Source organism: Myotis davidii, unplaced genomic scaffold (assembly GCF_000327345.1).
Source record: "Myotis davidii unplaced genomic scaffold, ASM32734v1 scaffold143, whole genome shotgun sequence".
Lineage (NCBI taxonomy): Eukaryota > Metazoa > Chordata > Mammalia > Chiroptera > Vespertilionidae > Myotis > Myotis davidii.
Window position 1 is genome coordinate 3,205,896 of NW_006294876.1, and position 8,210 is coordinate 3,214,105.

At 40.8% G+C, this 8,210-nt stretch overlaps 1 long non-coding RNA gene across 1 annotated transcript; it reads left to right on the forward strand.

The window, feature by feature from the left end:
• The first annotated feature begins 49 nt into the window (after positions 1 to 49).
• Positions 50 to 6,150, forward strand: LOC107184048. Its single transcript, XR_001514865.1, has 2 exons — positions 50 to 1,181; positions 6,020 to 6,150. It is a non-coding gene; the product is annotated as an uncharacterized LOC107184048 (long non-coding RNA).
• The last annotated feature ends 2,060 nt before the right edge of the window (positions 6,151 to 8,210 follow it).

The following is an 8,210-nucleotide window of genomic DNA, read 5'->3' on the forward strand; positions in this document are numbered from 1 at the left end:
CGAACCGCCGTCGCCACTGCGCATGCTCCGCCCCTGGAGTCATCACTTTGCCCCACAGCTTGTGGGGCGCCTACCTTTTCTTGGGGGTTGCGGGCAGCCCCGGGCGAAAGAAGAGGGGGAGGATTGGGAACCCAGCGGGACGCGCGCTCGGTGAGGAGGAGGAGGGAACCGGCCGGAGGTGTGGAGGGCGCTGACGTGTTTGCTCGGGCACCTCGCAGTGTCACTCCGGACTTCCGAGTGTCGCCCTGCGCCCACCCGGTTTCCTCCACTGTAAAGACGGGGATGTGGGCAGACCTGCCGGCGCTCCCCTGAGTGCTGCCGGCACGACCCGCCCCGAGGCCGCAGGACCTGGGCCTGCCGTCGGCGTCGGGCTCGCGGTCAGCGGGCTTGGCGTTCCGGCCCCTCCCCTGCCTGAGGGCGCGAAGGGTGAACCCGGTCCACTGGGCAGTGGGGCGAGCGCGCCCCGTGTGTTCTTGGATTGTAATCTTTCAAGTAAAAAATTTGAGTTTAGGGGAACAAGAGCAAAAGGAAAATATTAACAGGACTTCAAAGGTCAGCTAGAGAAATGCCTGCAGTTTTAAGATCTCCCATGCTAGCAAAGCAGCAGTTGAATCTGACTTTTTTCCCTTGGTTTTGTCACCCTCTTGCTGTTCAGTATATTTTAACATCTGATGGGTGCCTTTTTTCCTTTAGCCTCGAGGATCCTTTTGAATGCACTGGATGATCTATTTTTTTAAAATTCTTAAGTTAACTATGTTATTTATATATGTTGACTACAATCCAAAAGAGTAGACAACTATTTTTTACCCACTTTTTAAAAATCAGCTTCATTATTGTTTAAACACCATAAAGTTCACTCATTTTAAATGTGCGATGCAACGAGTTTTAATAAACATGCAGAGATGTACAACCATCACCACCACCTGATTTTAGACTCTTTCCATCACTCCAAAAACATCTCTCATGCCTGTTTGTGATCAGCCTTCATTCTCGCCACATAACCTCAGACAACAACCACTACTACTTTCCTTTCCATCTCTATAGATTAGAGATAGCCTCTAAACACGAGCAGCAGTCATGGCTGCAAGGGGCATTATCAAGCAAACGGTGTAGAACCAGGATGCAGAAGGAGGAAATGGCATGGCAGTTGAGAAACCTGCAAGTATTCTGGGGCAAAACAGGTAGGTAGCAGGGGATTTTAGTGAGACTAGGGGCCCAGGGCACGAATTTGTGCACCTTGAAAGGAATTGTGGGGAGGCTGCGGTGGGCACAGGGACTGGTCTCAGCCCATCCTCCGTGCCGCCACTTAGTCCCTCCGGCTGTGGCCCCTGGTCCCCTGTCTGCCAGCAGCCCTGCTCCCGCCGCCACCGCTGCTCCCGGAGCAATTGGGGCCAGCGCTGTCAGCGGGTGCAAGAGTGGCTGCCGGCCCTGATCGCCCCTCAGGAGCAGGGGGAGGTGGAGAAGCCCTCAGGGGCGATCAGGGCCAGCAGCCACTGTTCGCACCTACTCACAGCAGGAGCAATTGGGACAGGTACGAGCAGCAGGTATGAGTGCCAGGCAGGGCTGCGGCGCACGGGAGCAAAGAATTTTCAGTAACCACCAGAGCCTTGCCCTGATGACAGCGACTGGAGCCCTGTCTTGGTCTGGTGCCCCTGCTCACCTGCTCCACCATCCCACTGCAGCTGACACCCACCATGTTCTACACGTCCCCTGGTGGTCAGCGCATATCATAGCGACTGGTTGTTCAGTTGTCCCACTGTTTGATCTATTTGCATATTAGGGTTTTATATATATGGATGAAACTGGAAGAACGATGCTGGAAACCAGATCATGAAAAGCCACCTAAGGCTAACCAGGGAGCCTGTGCTTGATTGATCCTTGTTGAAAGACAGGAAGGATTATTTTGGAAGATCACTTTGTTTGCAGTTAGAGAAAAGATTGGAAACAGGCAAAACTGGGAGACCAGCATAGAGAGACTACATGGTAGTGTGCACCAAAGGGAGAAACTGGATGGAAAGAATATTTGCATTTTAAGGCAAAGAATTGTGAGTTTTTTCCCCCCTTTTAATTTTATTTTAAATAGTAATAAATACATATGCTCAAAAATCACAGCCAGCACCGGTTTGGCTCAGTGGATGGAGCGTTTGATTTTGTACAGAGAGGAAGGGAGAAGGATAGAGAGTTAGAAACATGGATCAGCTGCCTCCTGCACACCCCCTACTGGGGATGTGCCCGCAACCAAGGTACATGCCCTTGACTGGAATCGAACCTGGGACCCTTCAGTCTGCAGGCTGATGCTCTATCCACTGAGCCAAACCAGTTACGGCAATAAAATATATTTTTAAAAAATTACAGCAAGTAAAAGAATATATGAATTATATATCTTATGGGAAGTAAAAGTATAGGATTATATAGGGTTGAATATTGTCTCCCAAAATTCATGTCCATCTGGAACCTCAATGTCACTTTATTTGGAAATAGGGTCTTTGCAGATTTAATCCGTTAAGATGACATAATGCTGGATTAGACTGGGCCCTAAATCTACTGACTGCTGTCCTTATATGATGAGAGGATGAAGAGATATATAGACAGAGGAAGAAGGACATGTGAAGATGGAAGCAGAGATTGCAGTGAAGTAGCCATAAGCCAAGAACTGTTGGGAGCCAGTAGGAGCTAGGGAAAGGCAAGGAAAGTTTATTCCAAAGAGCCTTTAAGAAGCATAGCCTGCTGACAACTTGATTTCAGATATCTAGCCTCGAGAACTGGGAGAGAATAAATTTCTGTTATTTTAAGCCACTCAGTTTGTGGTACTTTGCTGTAGCATCTCTAGGAATATAACAAAGGGATCAAGATCAAAAATTATAAAGTGCTATCAGATTGAATTTATTGATATGGGCCCACTAAGATATTCTACTTTTTTAAATTAACTTTTTAAAGATATATTTTTTATTGACTTTAGAGAGGAAGGAAGAGGGAGCGAGATATAGAAACATCAATGATGAGAGCAAATCATTGATCGGCTGCTTTCTGCCTGCCCCTCACTGGGGATCAAGCCCGTAATCTGGGCATATGCCCTAACCAGGAATCAAACCGTGACCTCCTGCTTCATAGGTTGATGCTCAACTACTGAGCCAGCCGGCTGGACTAATATATTCTAGATACAACATTTTTAGAAAAGCTTAACTGTTTGATTCGTTGTCTTTTCCTATCATGAATGATATGAAACTGGGAAGTTAACACAAGATGGCTTTGGGGACCCACTGTGATGTCCTGGTTGCGATCCTGGAACCAAAAAAAGACATAAGGTTAAAGGAAATCTGAATAAACCCTTGACTTTAGTTAATAATAATGACTCAATATTGGCTATTAAGTGTAAAAATTGTACCATATTAATATAAGACATTAATAATGGGGGAAACTAAGTGCAAGATATGTAGGAACTCTGTACTATCTCCTCCATTTTTTCTGTAAATCTAAAACTATTAAAGAAAAATAAAGCCTACTAGGAAAAAAAATCAAACTCAAATGGCCATGTTAGTGTTAAACCAAGACTTTCCACAATAATGAATATCTGGTTGTACTGTTCTTATTTTGAACTTCAGTGGAAAATTGTAAATTTAAATGTTAATTATTCCATCTTTAATCTTTTAAAAATGTCCATTGTGTATATGTTTTATAGAATACATAATACATTAACACAGGTACATGTGTGTGTTTTAATATTGGGATATGCTAAAAATTTTTATTAACATTACGGAAATAAAATTATTAGCAAGTATATCGAACTAAATAAGTCAAAAACTAAATTAGCGTTTCTTAGAAGAAATTGTGAGAAGCCCATTGCTGGGGCTGACCGGTAGACCCTGAACGATGGATGATTACTCTGATGCACATTTCTATGAAAGAGAGGACTAAGGGACTACTTGGCTATCACCATCAAATAGCCCTGTTCGCCTGCCTCCTTTGGCTTCTATTGTAACAACAGCTTGACCTAAAATTAACCATCAGATACTATCAGCAGGGTAAGCATCCTTGAGAAAACACATGTGTCCTTTAAGCAAGGACGTTTTCAAGTCTAAACATAAAGATTCTAGTAAAATACCCAGGGGGTCAGACTTGTTTGGAAAAGCCAAGGTAGGGGCTGCCGCCTTCAGCAAGGTCCCCCCAGAGGCCCCCGACCTTTCAAAGAATCCTCCGTACAGACTTTCCAACCAAGTCCCATGCTTTTCCACAGCCCATGAACTATAATATAATTACAACAATTAGCCTAGTATGTCAGGATGAATAAGTAATAACAAAATATCTATAAGCTTAAGTAAACGCCTATATAATAGCATTACTATCGATAATTCCATTTCGTTTCTAGTTTCCCCTTAGAATCAAACATTCCTAAATTAGATAACTAAAAGTTATATGGTGATATTATAATTTGTAAGTCCTTAGACTTGGTAGCTTACATTTTGAATCATTTCAAGTTACTAGCTACTTCAGTGGCCTTGCCTAGAATAGATAGAGCATGAAAGACTGAGTTCCTCTTCTTTGAACTCCACCCTTACAATAACTTCATGAAGAACACTGTTGAACCATTAGTGTTTGTTTTGTTTGCTTGCTTGATTTTTAATTCTGTATAAGGAACTTAGTACAAGTTGGATGCATATCTCCATTTTTAGTACCATAAATATCACATTTTACATCAAAGTCAAAACACTCTAAAATTTTATGGAATTTCCCACTCTCGCAGCAATAAAAAATAGATTTCAAGTGTACACCAATTTTAAGATATTTACAGGAAAGGTACTTTTTTAGTTTATTCTAGTTTCACAGGTTCATTCATGTACTGCACTCAAGCTTGGAAGGAAGTATTGCTAGTTTCACATAGAAATTAACTATTCTAGAAATACCAGATATTTATTTAAAAGACCCTCTTTTCCTCTTGACTGTGGAATGCTCATTATTTTTAAACAGGATGGGTGGGAAGACCTATTCTGTCCTTGCAGTTCTGCAACAAGAAGAAATATTTTGTAGAGAAAAAAATAGGAGAAATAGTTAATTTGAAAAAGTATCTTGCAGTAATATTAGTTTACCTGGAAACCCCCAAAACTGTCCCCACGAGTTTTTCTTGGGAGAAGTATGGGTCATAATGAAATTTATTTTATCATGAAAATGAAACTATTTTATACACTAGGAGATGTCAGAGAATGATGTTATACAAATCCTTGGAATTCTGGAAAATACTAAACTAGTCATTGGCTTCAGCTAAGTGGAATTTCATCCTAAGGAAATCATCCAAGCAGATGATAACCTTAATTTATTTAGAGAGCATCTGAAATGGAATTCCGTACTCTTAAGTACTTTAATATTTGCTCCGATCTGAATTGTATCCCCCCCCAAAAAATTCATATGTTAAAGCCCTAACCCCTAATGCAATTATATTCAGTGTGTGGAACGAATGTGTCTTCTCCCCCAATTTATATGTTGAAATCCTACTCCCTAGTGGAATGGTATTAGGAGGTAAGGCCTTTGGGGAGTAATTAGTATTAAACTAGTAGCCCAGTGCACAGATTCATGCACATTAAAAGTTAATTATATTTAGAAATATTTTATATTTAGAAATATTTTAATATCTCTATTCTCCCTTTCTCTATAATGGAAGTTTCAGAGATGAAAGAAAATTATTTGTGATGAAGTATTTCCAACTTTAACGTCACACGCTCTTCAAACTTGAGAGAAAGCAACATTTAACTGACCATGTCTAAAAAAGGGTTTAGGTAGGAATATTCCTACTCTGTGTAGATTGGTGCCAGCAAGAGCTTTATATGTATCGAGCATGCGTGAGTCAATGTTTATTTTTAAATTGCCAGTGCGAATCATATGTACCAGATGGTCGGAATGTCATACGGTTGGTCACTTAGCCTTTTATATATATAGATGAGGTGAAGAGGGAGGAGCCCCATGAATGAGATTAGTGCCCTTATAAGAGTCAGGAGAAAGCTTGCTTCCCCTCTCCACTTTGCACCAGGTGAAGATACAAGAAATCAGGAGTCTGCAAACCAGAAGAGAACCTTACCAGAACTTGACCATATTGGCACCCTAACCTAAGACTTCCAGCCTCCAGAACTGGAAAACAATAAAGTTCTATTGTTTGAGCCACCCAGTCTGTGGTACTTTGTTCTAGTAGCCTGAACTAAGATATCTGGAGATAGGACCTGTGAGGAGGTGATAAAGATTAAATGAGGTAGTAAGGGTGGGGCCCTAATCTGATAGGACTGGAGTCCTTATGTGGTTCTCAATCTTCCTAATGCAGCAACCCTTTAATACAGTTCCTCATGTTGTGGTGACCCCCAACCATAAAATTATTTTCATTGCTACTTCATAACTAATTTTGCTACTGTTATGAATCGTAATGTAAATATCTGATATGCAGGATGCATTTTCATTGTTCGCAACCCACAGGTTGAGAACCGCTGAAAGGCACCAGATACTTTCCACCATCCTGAGGGCATAGAAGGCAACCAATTGTAAGCCAGGAAGAACGCTCTCACCAGAAACCCAAGTCAGCTGGACTTCCCAGTCCCGGAAATGTGAGAAATAAACTTATGTTGTTTTAAGCATCCAGTTTATAGAATTTTGTCAGGGATGCCCAGGCGGACTACGACAGTATCAAAAAGTACTTTTAAAAAAACTTGCCTTTTAGGACAAGTATCTGGGTTATTTTGGAAAGGAATCCCACTACTCATACTGCACCCTGAAACTTAGAGGGACAAATTATAGACATTTCCTAAGAAAATAAAAGTAAAACAGAGATTCTTTGTCAAGTCTGTACCATAATATAGGAACACTTCACCTCCCTAAGCCATCTGATGTTAGGTTGATAATTTTTATGTAATCCCATGTTATCTCCCATCAGAGTCAGAGGGGAAAGCATCACCTTTCTATTACCAAAAGCTCTCTCCTTGTGATAAGGTTGTCAATCTTCTCTTCAAAAATCATATCAATATATTGCTGACAGAGTAACAAGGGCTTTCTGGGTCTTCTGCTAATCTTTTGTGTCATGATTTTTTCTTTTCACTTGGTCCAAAATTTTACAAGGATAATTGACGAGGTCTTCTTCAGAAGACAAGAATGTATAATTTCATTGTTATTGCATCATTGCCAAAGATCTTGGCAGCCAGAATCCACCTTAAAATTAATGGTCTTCACACGGAAGTGGCTCTGTCTCTCAGGGTACATTAGGGCCACTTTATACAGCTGTGCAGTGAGGCCCTGGGGTAAAAGATGCATTTTACAGCTGTATGAGGGCATGGATAGCAGGCCTGTTCTCCTTTTCGACCACTGCCTTCATCTTCGTCATATTCTTATTTCACAAAAGCCAAAGTCTTATCTGGTACCCATTCTAAATGTCATTATACAGTGTGTGCCTCAAGGGTGGTGGTATCCAATATTGAGCACCTGAAATTTAGCTGGTCAGAATTAAGATTAGCTGTTTGTGTAAAATACTGCAGGATTTCAAGGACTTAGTACCAAAAAACAAAAAGAATATTAAATATCTCATTTTTAAAAATTTTTTATATTGATTGAATATTGAAATGATAACATTTAGAAATATCACATTATATATAATTTTAATTTTACCTATTTCTGTTAGCTTTTTAAAATATAATACTAGAAAATGTAATATTACCTATGTGGCTTACATTGTATTTCTATTGGATGGTGCTGTTCTAGAGCCTCAAAACAAAGGAACAATTTGAATCTTGCTTTCAGAGAAGCCTCCAACATAAGGGACCAAAAACTTGCACCCCGACCAGAGATCTAAACTGCAACCCCAGCACATGGGGACAACTAACTGAGCTACCCAGCCAGGGCTTTTTTTCTTCTCTTATGAGAGGAAATTTTTGTATTTAAATTATGTGGCCAATGTATAAATTCAGATATATTCAGAGTTGGGTTATATGAGTGATAATTTCACTCAAAGAAAGCACCATCCCACTGAGTCAAGATTTGAATGCCTTAGATACTTCTGATGCCAAGTCCAGCATTATTCTCACTATTCAAAGTGATTCAAGACCATGCAGAAAGTGTTAATTTTAAGATAACCATGGGTGCCACTTGGTCATAAGTTCTGTTTTGTGAAATGAAGTAATTGACTGGATTGGTCTAACCCTCAAGGCAATCAAGAGGCTAGCTTAAGAAATCTACCTGGTAGGGAA